Genomic DNA, 21851 nt, shown 5'->3' with positions numbered 1-21851 from the left:
TCATGTTAGCCAAAGTGATAGGTGTGAGCTAGTACCTCAGAGTCTTAAGTGAAGGAACTGAGAGGACAGTGAAGTGGAAGAGGGCAGAGCACTAACAACTTAGGAGAAGGCTGTCAGTTTCCTGTGTAACCTGTGCCCCTTAGCCCCCAAAGACCTCACACAGACCTAGTTCCATTCTCAAGGCTTGCTCCTAAAGGTTCAATTTATTTTCCCTTGGCTTGTTGCTTCCACCTGGATTAGTCCTTGGCTTGTTCCTTATACCTGGATTAATCCATCACAATCATCTAAATAAAATTTAGATACAGATTGTGTCTAGAGTGTCACAGATGTGGTAGAAGAGTTTCCAAATCTTACACAGGTACTCAAAATATCATATGGTTATTGCATTTAGGACATTATTTCTTTCTCTCTACAGAAAATTCATAAAAAAGCTAAGGGTTCAGTAGAGTCCATGAACTAATACAGAAGTATGAAACACTCAGTCCTTTAGATCTTCACCCCACCCAAAAGGGAAATAAGCATGGGATTGCTATTTGGGTAACTGTAATTCTAGCGAGGGGGAGCTAGGTGGTAAGGGGGATAGAGTGCCAAACCTGGAGCCAGGAAAACTCATCTTCCTGAGATCAAATCCTGGCTATGTGACTCTGGGCAAGTCATGTAACCCTGTTTGCCTTAGTGTCCTCATCTGTAAAATGAGCTGGAGAAGGATATGGCAAGGCATTCCAGTATCTCTACCAAGAAAACCCCAAGTGGGGTCACAAAATGTCATATATAACTGAAAAACTGAACAACAAATTCTAGTGAATCCTTTCCCAGAGTTCTACCATTCTTCCCAAGTTTCCTAGTATCCTTTGTGCTTTACATGCTTTGGAACTTTCAAGCAATAGCCTTCTCATCAAGCTTACACTATCTGAATAACTCAGTGTTTCCACTCTTCTAATAGGGCACTCTGTAAAAACAATGTGAACTACCTTTTTCCTTCTCCAAGGAACAGTATAAACTAGGAAATCTACTCTCTCTGTGGAAGGACCTGTGCTTAAACTCTCCAACTCAGGAATTCTTGAACTTGGAAGAAACTTTAAAGCTGGTTTTCCTCAAGTGAGCGTTCTGTTAAAAAGTCTAGATTACATTACCATGACACCTTAAAGCAGAGGTATCTAATATGTGAGCCACATGTAGTTCACAAAACTCCTGAGTGTGTCATGACTCAGATTAAAATTTAATTGGGAAATATTTAACAAATTAGATAAAAATGTAATAAAATATAGTCCTTATTACATTTTAAAACTAAGTCAACATATGGCCCACTGGTACGCCTCTATGAGGATTCATGGCCCCCTTTTCTATTTGAGTTTGACACCGCTTAAAGAATTCATAATTTTACTTTTTTACTTCCATAATCTTATTTTTTCCCTTCTCTACACAAGGCATCAGGGTTCAGGAACAGTATGTTTGAGCCTTTTTCTCAGGCTATGTGCAAGCACATGTTTACCATGGCCATGTGCTTCTGTTATAAATCATCACTGTTGCTCCCAGAGAAGAAAGAAATAATACCCTTGCACCCCACCTTGTCCTTGGGAAGAATATCTATGGTATAAAGTGAAGCTCAGATTTTAAAAAGCAGAGTCCTTCAGAGCTGAGAAATCTGGAGAATAAGGCCAGCTTGCTTCTATAGGCCAGGAGGAAATGTGGCTGACTTTTAGTTAACCAATCACTTGTGCTATGAATCACTTTATATAGTGGCAGGTACCTGAAAAGTGTCAAAAATATTTAATCAGGAGTATTTTTTTCTGCATTCTTTATGGCAGTTAGGTCTGTTGCCACTCTGCTGCTAGATCCCCCAGCTTCTGTGACTCAGCTAAGCCATGAAAGTTAATGGGAGCCTCAGTTTACTACATGTCAAGACATATCAGGGAAATGAGTAAGCATTTATATAATGCCTTCCTTATGCTAGGCACTGTGGTAAGTGCATTTATAGATATTATCTCATTTGAGCCTCACAAACAACCCTACAATGCAGGAACTGTTATTATCCCCATTTTACAGATGGGTAAACTGATGAAAATAGAGGTTAAGTGACTTGCCCAGGGTCACAGCTAGTATGCATCTGAGGCCATATTTTAACTGAGGTCTTCCTGCCTCTAGTCACCATTCTCTATCCACTAGCTACCTGTAAATATATACATAGATTGGGGTGGAGAATACCTATATGAAAGAGAATGTGCCAGAACCATGAAATGCTGAAGACTGATGGAAGGATTGCATTGGGATAGATAGCAATTTTGCCTGACATACATGTAGACCGAATGGTGGATAGAAAGAATTTTGAATTTCAAGCCATAAGACATGAGTTCAAACTCTAATTTTTCTTATTATATGATCAACTTTGGGCAAGTACTTTTACCTTTCAGGTAAACTTTTAAGTTTTCTCATATGTAAAATTGGGGCAGGGTGAGGGGTGTTAATTGACCTTTCTTGCTTCGGTGATATTCCTGGTAGCTTGTTTCCCTCACTGCATCAAACTCCTAAACGAGACCTCTTTTTGACTTTGAGTCTTCCTGTACCCACTCATCTCATAGCCCCTTCATTTGCAGACATTCTGATAAACCAGACTCTTGACCTGCCCTGGCCCTGGTTTGCATTTTCTTACATCACAATTTGCTTTTCATCAGCTGGTGGGATTTCTGTCAGCTCTAATGAGTAGCACGTTACCTGCCCCCAGCCCTTGCTGGAGATATGATAGTCACCTGGTTAAATTTCATGCTGATTAGTGTATTTCAATATTTTCTGAAAACTTTGAAATTAAATCTAACCATTGCTTTAAGGAGAAAAAAAATCAGCATCTCTTTCTTCAGGCTTCCTTGCCTTTATTCCACAATACCAGAAGCATTATGTTGTCAATTATAGTCAATTATGTTAAGATTATGTAAGCACCCAAGGTATGTCAGCCCTACATAGGAGCAAGAGTATTTTAGGGAAAGTGAAACACAAAATAAAAGTGGAGTGTATTTTTAAAGCATCTCTCCAATCCCTGCTATCCTGAGACAAAATTATTGCCCCACTATTCACTGAAATCAAAGCTCATTTTCTGTCATTCAAGGCAATTCAGGGGTTTCTGAAAGGTTCCTGATGAAAAGCACTCAAAACTCGTGGTCTCATTTAGTCACAGGATATGTTTGAGAAGCACATTTCCTTTCAGATCTGTCTTTCCCACTTGGGGAATCTTCACTTGGGCCATCATAGCCTTATTTAGATGCCTCAAGGTTCTTGGTCCAGAGGTATCCAGTCCTTGGAGGTCTTGGGAAAATAATTTATAACCCCAAAGGAATTCTGCATAGAAGGAAAGAAGGCCAAAGCCAGTCAGCTTTCCATCTTGAGGGCAAATGCACACTTAGCAGCCTAGGTCACGTTTGTTCTCCAAAGGTTTGGTGCCTCCTTTACACTCCAAAGTCTCTTTGCTCAGCTTGCCTGAACCCAGTAATAATAATAGTAGTAATAATAATATTAATAGCTAATATTTATGTCACTATGTGCCAGGCACTGTACTCACCTTGATCAGCTATCTCATCTGATCCTTGCAATAACACTGGAAGATAAGTGTTTGCGGTGATACTGAAGTGGTTTGCTATTTCTTTCTCCACTCATTTTACAGATGAAGAAATTGAGGCAAATAGAGGTTAAGTGACTTGCCCAGAGTCACACACTTAGTAAGTGCCTGATGCCAGATTAGAACCCATGTCTTCCTGACTGTAGGCTCTATCCATTGTACCACCTATCTGCCCCAGTCATATCCAAGGTTGAATGTGATATAAAGTCTTTACTAATGGTGGAGAGGAGCAGAAGCACATAAGATTATAGATTTTAGAGGTAAAAGGACCTTTGAGGTCACCTAGTCCCGTCCACACATTCTACAGATGACAAAGCTATGGCCCACAGAGATGGAAAGACTTACCCAAGATCATATAGATATTAAGCAGCAGAATGGGGATTTGAATCCAGGTTCTTTGACCACCCATATTCATTGGACTACATTATGATAAACCAATAATTAAAAAAAAGGAGATCACATTTCTTGGTTTCCTAGAGCTCATAGGTCATCATGAATATAGATTCAGTTCTATTTCTCTTGCTTTCAAGGGTAACTAGTTCTATTGCTTCTTATATCACATATTTATGGGACAGTGTTAGGAGTAGGGTAGAGATATTGCCAATTAGTCATTATTGTAGCTGTTCATTTAGGCATCGTGACTCTCCCCTTGTCCCCTAGAAAAGTAGGAAAAAGCGTAGGCAATCGTGTCTAGGCATGAATGACCTCTTGACCTTTGGAGAACTCTGGCCCTGATATATTCTTCTGTCTCTCTCTCTCTCTCTCTCTCTCTCTCTCTCTCTCTCTCTCTCTCTCTCTCTCTCTCTCTCTCTCTCTGTCTCCCACTCTGTCTTTCCATAGACCCACACATACACCACACACATACACCACAAACACACACACACACACACACATGCATGCATGCACACATATCCATCTGAGATGAAGTATTTTAGAAATAATAACAATTCCCAGAGTTGAAACACTTGGGTTTGAATCCCGGCCCTGATTACTTGGTGCCTGACCTCGAGGAGGCATTTCACCCTGGGGACCCCAGTTTCTCATCTGTGAAATGAGAAGTTTCAACTAGAAAATCTCTAAGATGCCATTGAGGTCCAATATCCTATGAGTGACCTTATTAGAAATGATTTATTTATCTGAAGAAGGGAGGATGGAAGGAACGAGAACTTAACTATGATTTAATTTGTGAGGGGAAATCTTGGAAAAGATCTCCAGAAATACACATTAAAACATTCCGTTCCTGACAAGAAGTTAAGTGATAACCATAGTCACCCAGTAAATAAGTGTGAGAGGCAGGACCTTCCCCTTTGGTTTTCTTGACTTATAAGTCAGTCCTCTCTATACCATATCAGGGATTCTTAACCTGAAGTCTATAAATAAAGAAAAAATCATTTTGATATCTACCTTTCAATATAATGGTTTCCTTTATATTCTTCTGTATTTTATTGTATTATTTTAAAATATTCTGAGAAGGCTTTATCAGATTGTTGTAAGAGTTTATGACACAGAAGAACCCCTGTACTATACCATCCGAGTCCTCTAATAAATAGATTGTGAACTCCTTGCAGGCAAGTAACAATTCATTTTTGTCTTTGTGTCCCCAGAACTTAGCATGTCCCATGTTTACCATGTAGTAGGATTTTTATAAAGGTCTGTTGATTAAATGACAGAAGATAGACTATATAAGTAGGTAGACTATATTAACAGATAGATTATAGATATATAGATAGAAATAGACAGTAACATTATATAACATGAAACACAAGAATGATTATAGGATGAGTCTATTTGTTCAACTTGGTCACCTCTTGTACCTCATGTTTATTAAAAAAGAAAATTTCTTTTATTATTTTAATATTGACCTTTTGTTCTAATAAAACTTTAGCTCAAAACCATTTATTCAATTCATTGACTTACTAGTCATTTATTAAATGCTTCTTACGTGCAAAATATTGTACTAGGTACTGGGAAGTATATAAAGATGAATAATAGGCCCTGTCTTCATGGAGTTTTATTCTACTGAGGGGAGGTGTGGTGTAATACAAATGAAAAATTCCATAATTATAAAATAGCTATAATGAACTGGATACTTACAAGGACCACAAATCTGGAGTCTGAAGAGACTTCGTACACATCATGGCTCAACCCCTCATTTTACAGGTGAGGAAACTGAGGCCTAGGAAGGTTAAATTATTCATCCAGTGTCTTCCAGTCAACATCAGATATAGAATTTGAACCCAGATGCTCTGCCAATGAAAGTAGCGTTCTTTCTACTGAGACAACTTCAATACTTTTAAGGATCCTTGATCTTTGGTGTGGAAAGGGGAACAGATGGGTGGAGGTCATGTGGAAGCTTAACCCCTTTCAAAGAAACATATTTGTGTGTGTGTGTGTGTGTGTGTGTGTGTGTGTGTGTGTGAAGGCAGCTAGGTGATGCACTATTATTGATACAGCGGGTAGAAATCTATTGATCATTAAGCCAGGAATTAGGAAAACCTGAGTTCAAACCTGTCCTCAAACACTTACTAGTTGTGTGACCCTAGGCAAGTCATAGAACTTTTCTGTCTCAGTTTCCTCAGTTGTAAAGTGGAGATCATAGTGGTACTCACATCACAAAGTTGTGATAATGAAATATTTGTGAAGGGCTTATCACACTGCCTGGCACATAGGTGGTACTTGAATGTCTGTTCCCTTCCTTCCCCTTCCTAGTTGGGAAGGGTTAGAGTGACCTATGAGAATCTCATTCTTTTCTCAAGGCTTCATTCTGAAAACAAATTCTAATTGTTTAGTACACAGTAACAAAGTTCATAAAGAAACTAGAGCTGACAGTCTTCTGAGCCTTGGGCATACCCCCCTGGACCACATCTTAATAAAAATAAAATTCACCATATTTTCCTCTAAAATAGAGCGCTAAGGTCAAGGAGAAGAGAGGAAAAGGGTAATACAAGGGAGCCTGGTTAATTGAGAATTCTAATATCACTAGGTTTGTTTAATCAAGATTTTACCGTATTTTCTTTACAATAGGCTTTGGTCCATCACGCTGGTATTCCCCTGAGGTGTTTCTTACCAGCTCCTTAGGGAACCCATGATTTCCTCATTCACAATCAGTTGGCAGCTTCACTATTCATCAGTCCCAATCCAGAGACTCTGTGTTAGGCGAAAAGGGTCAAAAACTGACTCACCTGCCACATGTGACAGTCCAGTATAATCAAATTAAAATGTAAGTGGAAGAAATGCCTTAAAATAAATAAAAATACAATAAAATGTAGATAATGTTAATATGTGGGTTTCTAAGTCAATACACAACCAGCAGAGATATTTATGTAGAGCTTAACGGCCCCTCCTTTTTATTTGTGTTTGATAGTAATACTGTAGAATGCCTTTCAAAGGTGCTTTTCATTCTCAAGGCCAAACTTGACAGGCAGCATAAACTCTCTATAATAAAACCAAATTAGGTGTTGCTTCAGTTACATTTTCTAAATTTTCTACATTTTAAAAGAAAAAAATAATTAAAGCTTGAGAATCATGATAAATATTTTGATGTTAAAATGAAACTGAGGATGCATCAATGTTATAAAATATATGATAGAAATTTCAACTTAAAATTTAAGTGTTTTGTGTGTAGAGAGCTATCCTCAGAGTCACAAAGACCTGGGTTCAAATGTCACCACTGATTCATGCTGGCTATATAATCCTGGTCATCACTTAACCTTTCAGTGCTCTAAGTCTAGGCAGCTCTAAGATTATAAGTTGCAGAGCAGGTGGAGATCTGTTTCCTCATCGAGAGGAGTTCTTTACACCAAGATAATCATGTCTCCATGCTGATCCGATGTTAACTACAAATTGAAGGGTAATATGGAAGTTCAAAGTCTGCACCCATAACAACCCTATAAGATAGGTGCTGCCATTACTGTGGGGCCAGCTAGATGGCAAAGTGGATAGTGTACTGACCCTGAAGGACCTAAATTCAAATTTGGACTCGTGTGAACCTGGGTAAGTCACTTAACACTGCTTGCCTCAGTTTCCTCATCTGTCAAAGGAACTGGAAAAGGAAATAGCAAATCACTTATCTTTTCCAAGAAAACCCCAAATTGGTTCTCAAAGAGTCAGATGTGAGTGGAATGACCAAACAACAGCATTATTACTATAATTTATTAGATAGGGAAACTGAGCCTGAAAAAAGTTAAGTAACTTGCCCAAGTTCTTACCACTAGCAGGTGTGAGACAAGATTTAAATTCAGATCTTCATGACTCCAGGTCCCATGTTCTTTCTATTGGTCTGCCTAGCTGCCATCAGATTTAGAACCAGAAGGGTCCTTAGAGGCCATTCAGTTCGACTCCTTATCTCCTCCCATTTTCTGCTTCAGGAAACTGAGACTCACAGAGCAAAGGGATTTGCCTAAGGTTGCCTCCATAATAAACAGAAGGAATTTGAACTCAGAATCTCAGATTCCTAATCCAGCTCTCTTTCCAGTATGCTAAAGGCTTGGTGATATTCTTTCTTCCTTCCTCACTGCACTTTAAGGATTAGTTTATTAGATCAGCTATGGGGTTGAAAACCTAGAAAGATAAATTTCAAGTGGGGGGGGCAAGCAGTGGAGGACAAAAGAGCCCTTGGTTAGCCAGTGCCTATGATATAGTGAGGTAATGAGGCAGCTATCTGTGTGAGTAGGAATGGGAAAGGATCATGGCAATGGGGAGAGGGAGGGCTTCACTGCAGAAAAACCAATGACCCTGTGCATGCTCTGCTAAGTAATAGAGATATCCAGTTTGTCACAAGAACCCACACCATGTAATAGTAATTTCTAATGCCACAGGAAGGCCTGAGGTTCTAAACTTTCACTGAGCTCCTCTTTTGTCAGGGGGTCAGATTTTTTTGTGTGTGTTTGTTTTCTCCAGAAAATGGTAGGACCAAGAGAATTTAAGAATTAAGAGCATTTAAGACATACTTAGAGTGTCTTACTGAATTCCATGTTTACCTTTTTGATGTTAGCCTTATTTGATGCTAGGTAAGTCACATTATCTCACTGTGCGACCCTACCATAAGGATTTTGGGGAGCATCACCTTTATTGAGGGGTAAGGAGGAGCTTAGCCATAAATTAGATCAGGTTTGGCTTGGACTCATCAGTTTCCTTATTCCGTGCTTTTTGGCCCTGTTAGTAATTTCATTCTCACTCTGCTTGTTCTATTACTTTTCTCTTCTCCCACCTGGACAAAACTGCTCCCAAACGCTTCACATGCAGTAAGATATAGTGACTGGTAATAGCATTTCAGTATCCACAGTATTTGCATTTTAATGAATTTAAGAGTTAGTTTTAAGGGATGAACCTCTGACAGTGGAATTACATACAACTGCCAGTGAGTGGGAAAGATTTTTTTTTTTGGCACAATCTTATTGATCATGCTTTTATTAACCTAGCATACTCCTCTGTATTGGATTTTTATGTTCAGAATTATGCTTTCCAGTGGAAAGATAATTGTAAATACCCTGAGAAAGGAAGTAAAAGCTTAATAAATGTTAATCTTCTGACTCTACCTTAGTGTATGCATGAAGGATCTGAGAGCTCATAAGAAGAGGACAAGCAGAGTGAGGATGGGGCCATTAAAAGGGCTTTGGAGTCAGTGGACTTGAGTTTGAAAGCTAATTCTGCCCCTTGCTACCTTGATCACTTGCCTAATTTGGGTGACAGCATTAGACTAGATAACCTTTTGAGTCACTTTCAATTATGTATATGATCCTATTTTTCTATGTTTCCCCCCCCCCCAAAAAAAGGCATCCTATGGAATGTATGTGTGTATATATGTGCCTATATACATATACACAAAATATGTGTATATATATAGCTATATATATATACATATAAGTACATTTGTACATGTATATACACATATATATATCTGGTGGTATCATCTTTCTGTTTCTGACAGATGGAGATTTTAGTAGCTGATATTAAAAATATGAAGGAGAGCTTTTTCAACTCTACAGGCCCAATCTCATTCTATTCCAAAGTCAATTAAAATGCTGCATTTAGTTTACTCCCAGTCATTAACTCCCTGGCCAATTTAGGATAGAGTGGAAAAATACTATAGATTGATTTGTTCTGGTTTTTACTTTTTGTTTGTTCCATGTTGGTTATGGAAAGGTTTGGATATTATTATTCATAAATTTTTAAAAATTTCTGGGATATCAGAAGGTATTTTGTATTGCTCTAGTAGTCTCAGTGAGAAGCAATGAGAAATAAATTTCTGTCTTATAGAGAAAGGGGGGAAAGAAAAAGAATAATTTTAATATAACTCAAACTTTTGCCTTCTTATGTCAGTTTAAGGTGACCAGACATTCCAGTTTTATATAACCTTGGCAAAATAAGGAGATGTTATAGGGGAAACTGAAACCAAGACAAAGATCTTCATATGGATTTATTAGAAAAATGAAAAGTGAAGTATAGTGATTTGTAAATGACCATATCACACATCAGAGTTTTGAAGGTATTTTATTAATTATGCTGTCACAGAATAATTGTTATTACTTTCCACTGTGTGTATAGTTTGACATGTAGACCCTGGTTAAAAGGCAGCTTGCAGCCTCATTCTATTGCAGAACAGAATAAGAGACCCTCCTCCCTCTACATCCACAGAAGAGAATCCATGTTCCATTCTAAGCATCATGGCCACAGGCTTAGCTTGGAGAATGTGTAGTTGTAATAATGATAAAAAGAGTAATGGATTTTTCTTTAAAATAAGATCCTTCCTGAAGAAGTATCCTTACTTGGTACCACAATTACTTTACCCAGCTTTTGGGAGTGTGTGAAAAATTGAGAAACTGCCACCATCACTTCCACTCCCACCTCTTGAGCCACTGACAGGTCTCCAAGCTGTCACTGATTGGCTGATCCTATTACATAGACATGTCTTTATCAGTGTCTATCTATTTGCTGTGCTTAAAAGATGCCTTGAATTCTGAGTCATTGTAAAAATAGTACGTGATATTTTTAAGGATACCATTACTTTACTCATTCCTGCAGGTAAGTTAAACCAAGATAAGTCAATTCGCAAAAATGAGAGTGAGCTGTAGCATTGCAGTCTGGGTAATCAGAGGACAGTATGGTCCTGAAACCTGAAGAAGCATATTACCTCTTATAATAGACTTTTATATTTTTATTAAAATTTATTATCGTCATAAGCTCTGTTTTCTTTAAAGTTAATTGCAAGACTTTAAGGCTGTGGTCCTTGCTAATTTATATAATTTTTCTCTCCTCTTCCTCTGTGTTTTCCTTTTCTCCTTTCCTTCCTTCCTTCCTTCCTTCCTTCCTTCCTTCCTTCCTTCCTTCCTTCCTTCCTTCCTTCCTTCCTTCCTTCCTTCCTTCCTTCCTTCCATAGCACTATGATATACATAATAAGAATTTCACAAATATTTATTGAATGAATTAAGAATGATGGTTCCAGTTATCACATTTTTAGCATTATAAGCACAGTATCAGGTCCTGTGAAGTCCTGACATTCCATTTTAGTTTGGGCTTCAGACGACCTTCAGCCACATCACTTCATTTCTCATCTTCTATTTCTCCACCTGTGAAAAATAATCCTGCCCTACCTCTCTTGAGGCATGAGTAGTGACAAGATTAATTAATGAATGTAGTGAGCTAGAAACCCCTAACTCATCCATAAAGTCATCTTGGCTTCCCCAGACCAGTGTGTTATTCCAAATCATATTAGAGGGTAATTAATATAATGTCCAGCCTAACAGAAAAGTGTGTTCCTTCAAATAGACTGAATATTTGAAGTGAATTCCAGTTACAAGTCATAACAATATACTTGCTCTTCTTGGGTCAGTAAAAAGCTTATCTATTAGCAGCTTAGTGGGTTCACAAATCATAACCTACCTCTTCTTCTTGTTTTAAAATGGCAATTATAAATCACTTCCTACACTGCACAGGAATGATATTTTCCCAGCTGGTAGGAGGTATCTATGTGCATCACTGACCACTGCCATATGAAAATTATTCTTCATTGAAGTGGTTAGAGTCCCCCAAATATCTTTGCATTAAATACCACACTTTTCTCAAGAAGGTCAGATAACCTGATGGATGCTTGTGGGATTTTTTTTCCTTATTATATCCTTCTATAATACGATGGCAGCTAACATTATCTCCAAACGTGGAGTCATTTTCACCTACTTCAAAGATTCACTAACATAATAAATACCGTTTGGTTTCTAAGCGGGCATGAGATCACTGAATTGGGACACTATCTGGGAGAGACCTTAGAAGGTCATCTAATTCATCCCTCTACTTTCCAAAAGGACTGCACATTGCACTGTACTACTCTTCAAGAATCAAGATCACCAGAGTAGATTCCATAGCCTGTACAGAAAATCAGGATATTGTTGAGCAATTATCCTCAATAGCACATGATTCCTTATAGCCAATCAAAATTGTTACAGCTTGAGCCATTTCTACTTTTTTATCCTTGATGGAAATAAGCTAGGCACCATCTTCCATGCCCTCTATCATTTGCCAGAGTCCTTACTTTTTTTGGTGGGGGGATAAGACTCTAGGGAGACAATAATTTAAACCTGTTATTTTATCATTATGAGGACTCCCCAGCTCCTAGTTTGGAGCCACCACTGTGGGAGATCAGCTTATGATCATAAAAATGAGAGATTAAAGTGAGTTATATAATATCACACATGTGCCAGAAGCTAGATTTGAACTTAATTTCAAATACTTTAAGGTTTACAAAGTACTTTATATTTAATCTTGTTTTATTCTCATGATGACCCTGGGAGGTTGATATCATTATTGTTATCCTCATTTTATGGATGAGGAAACTGAGGATCAGGGTCACACAGATAATATCTGAAGACAGTTTTGAATGTAAGTCCTGACTCCAGGTACATATTTCTATCTATTGCATCATCTGCCTGACTTAACTATGCTGAATTCATGTCACATTATTCAGTACACAATACTGCCTGACTTTTAGTCTTTGGATAAAATTATTAAATTATTCTTCTCTCTCCACTGAAAAATCTCAGACCCCAGTTAACTTTGCTCATTGTTTATTCTCGTTGTTTAAATCCTAGGTGTGGTATACTTTGTGATTCTAACAAAGATTAGCATCTAAAATATTGTTTCTACATATGGAAACTTGTTCTTTATAAAGCATGACTGTGGCATTGTTCTTTCAATGGAGAACTTGAACCATAGAGATGATTAACTAATATAAGAATTTAGAACACATGTAGCCAAAGCAAAGCTTGCCTAGCATTGGATGGCTTGGATGTCATCTCTACCCATCTCTTAGCTGTATGGGATAATGGAGTGCAGACAAAGTCAATCCTTCAGTGATGCACAAGCCTTTTTTTATCCCATAGTTTCTTGATTAGCTTGCATTTTCCCTCTTTTCCCTCCCTTTCTTTTGTGCTCCCTCAGCTGAAGGGATATATAAGGGCCAAGACAGGGCAAGATCAAGGTGAATGAGGAGAAGCTAAAGTCCCAGAGAATACACAAACCACAAAATTAACACCTGAATAATCAACCGAACCATCTGTCTCCTCTTCAAAAAAGCTGTAACAAAATAAAGCAGACTTACCCAGGGAAGGCAGTCTTTTTGGGGTGAATAATATAAAGTATTTTTTTTCTTTTTGAAAACTGTAGGCATTCAAATGGAGGTCAATTATGATTTGTTCTGCCTCTCTGACCTATGAGCAAGAAAATATTTTGTTATCATCAGACTGTGAAGGCTATGAAGTCGGAAAAAAAACTCACTGATATTATGGAGCAAAAACAATGAACAAGGGATGGAAAAATTGTATGGATATGGATCAAGGAAATATCAAAACACACACACATGCACACACACACACACACACACATATATATATAAAACACTTTTTAACCCTTCCTTTACTAATCAGTAGCAAGTATTTAACATAATGTACGCGTATTTTAATATAACATGTATGCATGGGATTTTAGGGAACAAGGATTTAAGCACATATATGTAAGTATCTCATACTGTTTGAGGTCAAAGAGGCATCATTGTCCCTGAAAAAGGGTTTAATTTCAGGAGTTTTCAAAATGTGACCTGGAGACCCTGATATCTCTTCAGGGAGTCAAAAGTATAAAAAAAACACTAAAATGTTTTCATTTCTAATATGATAAATATTGTAGATATAACCCATTTAAACAAAAGTTCTTTAGGTGAGGGGGTCCTCAATAATTTTAAAAGTATAAAGGGGGTACTGAATTTAACAAGTTTGAGAACTTTTAGTTTATGGGATTATACCATAGACTTAAACCTTGAAGTGACCTAGGAGATAGTTGACTCCTTCCCTTTAATGTATACATGAAGAAACTGAAGTTTGAGGAGATTAAGTGATTATCCACAATTACACAAGTCAAAGATGTAGGATTTGAACTCAAGTCTAATCAACTCTAGAGCCAATACTCTTAAACTGTCCCAAAGCTATGATCTCCAAAGTAGAAAACAAATGAAGAACCCAGATTCCCTGCTGTAAAATAGGTTACATCACTAAAGTAAATTATTTTGATAATATTTGGAGACAAGCTTATGTTTAAAAAAATGCAAAAGGTGTTTGAAAGCAGTTTCTCTGAAAGTTTAAACAATAAGTGTTTGTCTGACGGTTATTTAATCTTTGGCCATACAGATCATCATGGAATAGAGATGTTTTGTGTGAAGAAAATCAGGGACTAGAGAATGCCTACTGGTATTCAGAACAGTATGCATTTCATCCATGTGAATCAGAGTCCAGATCTGTGATCTAAGTAACATAGAGAACTCCCAGTGATGAAATCTCTATACCAGCACAAATAAGCAACTGTTCTGCAACTTAGATTCTTAAGAGAGTTGCCTGGGGAACTCCAGAGGGTTAAGTCACTTAGGATCATACATCAGTGTATATCAGAGACAAGGCTTGAAGCTAATTCTTCCTGATTCTGAGACCAGCTTACTACCCTACTATCATGGATTGAAATTTGGAAAGAATTTTAGGGTTCAGGCTGCTTTGAATAACTATCCACGGAATTTGGTCAGCTTAGACATTCAGGCTGGATATTTCAGTACATTAATTACCTACATTAAAACAAAAGAGTCTTTGTGGCCTCTGTTACTTAGAAAACCACCACCACCTCCAAATTACACTGAAGTATTTGTCATATAAAGATAACTGTGCTAGCAATAAAAGAGACAACAAAGTTTAGAGATGAAAGCTTCCTTTGGTTGGGCCTCTAAGGCACCAGCTATAACTATGAATTGTCCAGCTCCATTCCCTTGTTCTATAGGTCATAGAATGTCAGTTCTACTACTTTAAAATGAGGATACTCATTTATATCCTATATAAATGCAACTTTGCTTCAAGTGAAGAAGATGAATGAGTTGTGTTTAGCCTTCTAATTCTTTGCATTTTGAATGTCAGTGTAAATTCCTAATGTTATTCCTAATGGTTATTTTTGAATTTAAAGATTAGAAAAGAAAAAGAAAGATTCATTACATCATCAAATCATCTTGATTTGATCACCTGAGAATTAATAAAGGTATATTCCCTACAGCAATTTTTTCACAAGCAATTTATTCAATTTTATTAGACCTCAATTTATGAGCATCTCTATCAGTCAATTGATGGGGCTTCTGCCATTTATGCTAGAGCACTATTGAAAAGTCATAATAAATCTCGCTGACATAGAGCTGTTTTCCTTTAATATTTACATAATATTTATATTTATAATTTTTATAATTATTGATTTTTATAATATTTATAATAATAATTCATTATTCCTAATTATAATAGCTACCCAGGATGACCCTAAACCAAAGGTTCTTTCTTGTGTCATGGATTCCTTTAGTAGTCTGGTGAAACCTATGGACTTTATTGGAAAGTTTTTTAAGTTCATAAAATAAAATAAACTTACACAGGTGTCCACTTTTATATTAAAATATACTTACCAAAATGGTGAGAAAAAAACAAAGAAAAAAGAAATGGAAAAAACAAAATCACAAGCCTCCTAAAATTTCTCCACAGGTCCTGTTGTGGGGGGAGGGAACTATGGACCCCAAGGTAAGAAACTCTACCCCAAACAATTCTTTATCTAAGAAGATATGTAAATATGAGTTTTTGTAAAGACCAAAAAAAAATCTGTCTAGATTTATCCAAAAAAATTTGCTCCTTCTATAATAATAAATTGAATAAAAATAATATTAGAGGCAAATCTTCTAAGACTAACCCAAGGGTGTATTGGAGCCAGTTCAAAAGACTCATAGTTAGGAAACTGACAGAGAAAATGTTAATAATACAAATTCAACTTAAAAGGGTTCCCTCCTACATTTTCAGAGAGCAAATTGTTAAACATTTATCAGCACACCCTGGACCTGCTCCAAATTCAGACTTCTGAATACTTATGGTTCTAGTCTCCCCAAATGACCTTAGCAGCACATAGCATGGACTTGACAGCTAGGATCATAAGACTCAGAGTCCGGAAGGGATCTCAGAGGTTACCTAATCAAATCTCCTCATTTTGTACAAAATGGAGTAGTTAGCCTTCTGGGCACACAAAACACATGAAAGTATAGTCAACAAATATTTACAGATTCCTTAATATGCAAAAGACTGATGTATTTTGGAGCTTAATGGGACAGAGGCAAGGTAAGGGAAGCTTGTCAAGGGTAAATAAGAAATGAATTAATCTCATTTTATTTCTTTTGTCCATATGCATGATAGATGCTAGAATTTATTTTATCTTGTATTGAATAAAGGATAGAAGGTTTATTGAAAGTTAAGGGGCATGGTAATGGAAAAAGCTTAGGAACACCCATTGCAGTCTAGTTTAAATATTTTATTTTACAGATGAGGAAACTGAGGCCTGGAGAAGGTAAATGACTTATCCAATGACTTACCCATAGATATTAATAGCATCATTGGGATTTAAGTCCAGATTCTCTGACTCCTGATACAGCTCTCTTTCCCCTGGGAATCAAGGAATTATACTCTCTTGCCCTTAGGAAGTTAATTGAATGTCACCTTTTTCATAGCTGGTAGTATGTTCATTCCTTGAGAGCCTGTTGTTTAGTTGTTTTCAAGTTGTGTCCAACTGTTCGTGACTCCATTTAGAATTTTCTTGGCAAAGATCCTGGTGTGCCATTCCCTTCTTCAACTCATTTGACAGATGTGGTTTGTCCTTCATTCTTGAAGAAGACCATGATGACATCAGGGAGATGATGACATGACTTGCAGTTGACTTTGATTTGAGTGAGGGAGGACTGTGCAAAGTCACCAGCCTCACTTTCTCCTCTAGAGTCCTCTGGGTCCAGTGGCTAGATATTCTTCAAGAAGACTGGAGATGGCCCAGGATGCAGTGGGAGACCTTGGCCCTTGTAAGCTAAGGTCTTCTTCAGGTTCTCACTTCAAGTGAGGCAATGACCATTCAGTGAATAGGCCTCTTTAAAAAGAAGTCAAGGGATGACCCTTTTTAGAAAAAAATAAAATCAAACTGGGAAGGGAATACCCTCAAGGTTGCTGGTCAAAAGAGAAACAGTTACTATTTACATTCATTCTAAGCCTGGAAGGCCCCAAAAATGAACATTAAGTGGTGTTTGGGCAGGGACCTCTTGTTGTCCAGTCTAGGAAATCCAGAGTGGATTGGGTTTACAGAGCTGGGCCATCTCTAGTCATCCTGATGAGTATCAGGCCACTGGACACAGATGGCTCTAGAGGAGAAAGTGAGACTGGTGACTTTGCACAGCCCTCCCTCACTCTAATCAAAGTCAACTGCAAGTCATGTCATCATCTGGATGTCACGGTCCTTTTCAAGAATGAAGGACAAACGTAACAACAACAATCTGGGTTTACAGTTGAGGAAACTGAGGAAAACAGGGTTAAGTGGCTGTCCCAGGGTTACAGAGCTAGTTAATATCTGAGGCCAGATTTGAACTCATGAAGATGAATATTCCTGATTTCCGGCTAGGTACTGTCTCCACTGTGTCACTGAGCTGCCCATCTTAAAAGTCTAGATTGTTTTATTTTTGGCACAATGGAGAGAGCTCCAGGCCTGGAGTTAGGAAGACTCAAGTTCAAGTTTGACCTAAGACCCTTTCTAGATGTGTGACCCTGAGCAAGTCACTTAATTCTGTTTGCCTCAGTTTCCTCATTTGTCAAATGAACTGGAGAAGGAAATTGAAGACCACTTCAGTATCTTTGCCAAGGAAATTCCAAATTGGGTCACAAAGAATTGGATATGACTGAAATGATTGAACAGCAACAACAATTCTCAGGACCTAGCACAGTTCTGGAGGTGCTTAGTAAATGCTTGGTTTTATTTTTTTTTTAATTAGATGCTATTTTGTTTTTAGATCTTCCTCTTGCTCCTACCTACCACTTCAAACTCGCACTAAGAAAACAAGAAAAACAAAATCTCTCTTACAAAAAAAACATAAGTCATGAAAAACAAATTCCTGTACTACCTATCTATCTATCTATCTATCTATCTATCTGTCTGTCTGTCTGTCTGTCTGTCTGTCTGTCTATCTATCTATCCATCTATCTAAAAGTCTCAGTCTGAGTTCTGAGTCTATCATCTTTCTATCAGGAAATAGATAACTTTTATCTTGATTCTTCTGGAATTATAGTTAGCCATTGTATTGAACAGAGTTTTAATAAATACTTATTGAATAATATTTCCCCCCCTTGTTGGACTTACAATTACATTGATATTGGTGATTTAAAGTAAGAACTACCTTCCCTATTGTAGATGTACATCTGCTCTGTACCTTATTGTCTTAGACAGCTGCTTAAAATAAGTGAATTATCCATTGTCATACAGTCAATGCATGTCAGCTACAGAATCTGCATCCAGATCTGTCCTGTTTCTGAAGCCAACTCTCTATGCATTACACTACACTAACTAACTGAAGGTCACATGGAAAGGTAATAATGCAAGGTAGTATGAGGTAAGTACCAAAAAGAGTGGCGCAGTCATTGTGTGCTAAAGATTTAAAAGGAAAGTGAGATCACTTTGGACTGGTGTAGTTTCATGGAGGAGATGAGATAAGGTTGGCCTTAAAAGAACTATTGGATTCAAGCATGTGGAAAGGAGAGGGCAGAGGATTTCATGTGAGGGAGGCAGCATCAATTTCAAAGTTCTACTGTGCACGCGGTAGGTAGGTAGGTTAACATTGTAAATACTCATATTACAGATTTGCCAAGTAGCACATTTCCAGCTCTTCCTTTTCTTTGATCAGGGTAACACTTCAACATTTATTAAACACTTGTTATGTGCAAGGTATATGTGAGACCCAGCCTGGTAGTAGTGAACAGAAAGCATTCTTGGACCCAAGAGTACCCGAGTTCAAGTTTTGTTTCTGTTCCATAGTGCCTGCCTATTTGACCCTTAGCAAGTTATTTAACATCTCCTTTCTAAGTTGCCAAAAAGACGACCTGGATTAGCAAAGAAATTTCCTCACTGGGAGCTCTCTAGAGAGATAAAATTACAAGTAAGGCTGAAAAAAAAAGTTCTAAGCAATGTGCCAAGTCCTAGGGATACAAAGACAATAACAAAATAGCCCCTGCCTGCCTTCAAGGAGCCTATACTTTACTGGGAGGATATGACATATACACAATTAAAAACAAAAAAGTAACAATTACAATGTTACATTTTAGGATTAGGAGAGACCTTCAGAGATGCATGAATCCATTTCCCTATCTTCAAGTTGACCTGCACTTAAACCAACCCAAAGAAATTGATACACCCTGTTTCTAAAAGGCATCTGAGAAAACGTACAGCATTGTATTGCTCTCTGGTCAGATGACCCAACCTCAGATCCCTCTTCTAATACTACCTGTAATACTATTGTAGTAGACTCTGAGCAAGTCACTCTACCTGGCGAGACTCAGTTTTCTCACCTGTAAAATGAGGTTGGGCTACATGGTCTCTGAGGTCCCTTTCAGCTCTAAGAGCTACAATTGATTGTATTGATTCTAGATCAATGATTCTACAATCCTTCATTGAACTTCCTTCACCATCAAGAACATCAACTTTAAAGCTAATCCTCCCAAGACAGAGTTTTTAATATCCTTCTTCAGCGCCAATGGAGACCCTAGGACCTTCTTTAAAAGGATCCAGTTCCCTTGGCAGGAAGCCTAGAGAATGCCTGCAGAAATTCCAGGAGAAATGACAAAGGGATGACTAATGGCTGCTCATAGACACCTCTCTCTCACAGTGAGGAAGAGCCCTGTTAGCTCTTTTCACTTGTCAAAGCTGTAAGCTTATTTAGATTAGGAACCTATTTCAATTGTAAATCCAGTGGGCAGGAAGAGTTCCATGTTTAGGACACTGCACAGCTGGTGCTTCCTATATGTTAAATAATTCATCTTCCTCTGAATGAAGAATCTGAAACTGCAGAGCGGAGATGCTGTAAATCTCAAGGTAATATTGCAAAACCTAGTCACTGGTACTAAAAATGGAAAAGGTCTCCTAAATCACAGAGTCCATCCTCCCACGGCTTTGGGAGAAGCTGGAGAGGCATTGCTTTTTGCTAGCTTGATTTCATCCCACCCAAAGAACAGAGGGAAGCTGGCTTGCCTTGGGATCATGTGATGAAACTCTGGGAAGCTAAGCCAGTCATTCTGCATTTCATAGGTTGTCATTACAGTGCCACTCATATCCAGGGTTCTGTCTGAAAGTGAAATATTTTGACTTCTCTTTAAAAAAAATAAATACATGAGTCTCCAAAAATCTGAATGTAATTATTGAAGAAGGAAAAGCACCTGTTGTTTGTGAAATTAAAAAAAAAGATATGGTTTGAGCAACTATGTGGTTATAAATATTTCTCTTTGAGTTTCTATATAGATTCATTGTCATTGTCTGCATTGTGTCAAATTCTTCTAGTACATAATCTATTCTCTATAAAAGGCTTGGAAAGCTGCACTAACTGTTCCTAGCCACTAGGACTCTGAATCAGGATGATAATGATTGAGAAAGCTTGGCAGGACTGGGCACCAGATCGTGAAACCGAGCTCATTTGTCTGCTTTATGAAATGCAAATAATATTGCAGTTTAAGAAAAAAACAAAAGTAATTTTTAAATGGGCCAGAAGTAACTAACTTGCTGAGTAAGTTTCAGCACTTTGGGAAGTTCCCAAAGCATTTTCCCAGTGAATGGGAATCCTGGAAAAGTCATTTATTAAATGGTATCCCAGTGGCCTGAATGACTTAACATTGTTTCTAAAGCACCTGATTTTTATCTAGTATAAATAGATTTTAGCTCAAGAGATGACATAGAATGGATTTACCCATGCAGGAAAACTACAAGCACAGATTTATTATATATATATATATATATATACATATATATGTATACATATGCACACATACATATATATGTATACATATACATGGATACATATACATGTATCCATGTATATGTATACATATACACACACACACTTACACATAGATGTGTATATGCAGACAGATGTGTATGTATATATATTCTGATAAAACAAACTTGTTGTGTTGTAATGGAAAGAACCCTAGATTTGTAGTCATGTGATTCTGAATTTAATCCCATCCCTGCCACTCAAAATCTGTGGGATCCTGGGCAAATCATTTAAGGTCTCTGTATTTCAGTTTCCTTATCTGTAAAATGGGGATAACTACTTGCCTCAAAAGGTTGTTGTGAGAATCAGATTAGTCCTTTGTAAATTGTAAAGCACTCTATCCATGTGAACTACTATTGATTACTGACATGACTAAACGATTAACAAGGGTGGACACTTTGAATTTGCTATGCTCATGGCCATCCCTTTATGCCATGATCATAGGTTATTAGAGGATAATATATTTAGAGTTGGACTCAATTTACTGAGGAGGAGACTGAGAGATCAAGAAATTAACTCCAAGATCACAAAATCACAGACTCTCTGATTTGAAAAGGTTCCTAGCAGTTATCTAATACAACATAAACCTGAAAAAAAAATCCGTTTCTGGTGAGTGTCTAACAAATAGCAATACACCCTGTGCTCTAAGCCCAGGGAAATTAACTACTTTTTGAGGCAATCTCTTCCATTCTGAGAAATCTCTAATTTCTAGGAAGTTCCTCCCTGTCTCAAACTTAAATTTCTCTGGTCTGTCTCCCTGCCACCAACTCCTCCAGTTCCCCACTTAAATCCCACCCAGAGGCTACCATACCCCAAGATCTGAAACCCACATCTAAGGAGCAATGGATTCCCAAG

The 21851-nt window shown here is 37.6% G+C and overlaps 1 protein-coding gene across 1 annotated transcript in view; it reads left to right on the top strand.

The window, feature by feature from the left end:
• Positions 1-21851, top strand: part of PTCHD4 (patched domain containing 4) — a 318279-nt gene that overhangs the window by 10024 nt on the left and 286404 nt on the right. The window lies entirely within an intron of this gene.

Source organism: Notamacropus eugenii, chromosome 2 (assembly GCF_028372415.1).
Source record: "Notamacropus eugenii isolate mMacEug1 chromosome 2, mMacEug1.pri_v2, whole genome shotgun sequence".
Taxonomy (NCBI): Eukaryota; Metazoa; Chordata; class Mammalia; order Diprotodontia; family Macropodidae; genus Notamacropus; species Notamacropus eugenii.
This window is presented reverse-complemented; position numbering and strand designations above follow the sequence as displayed.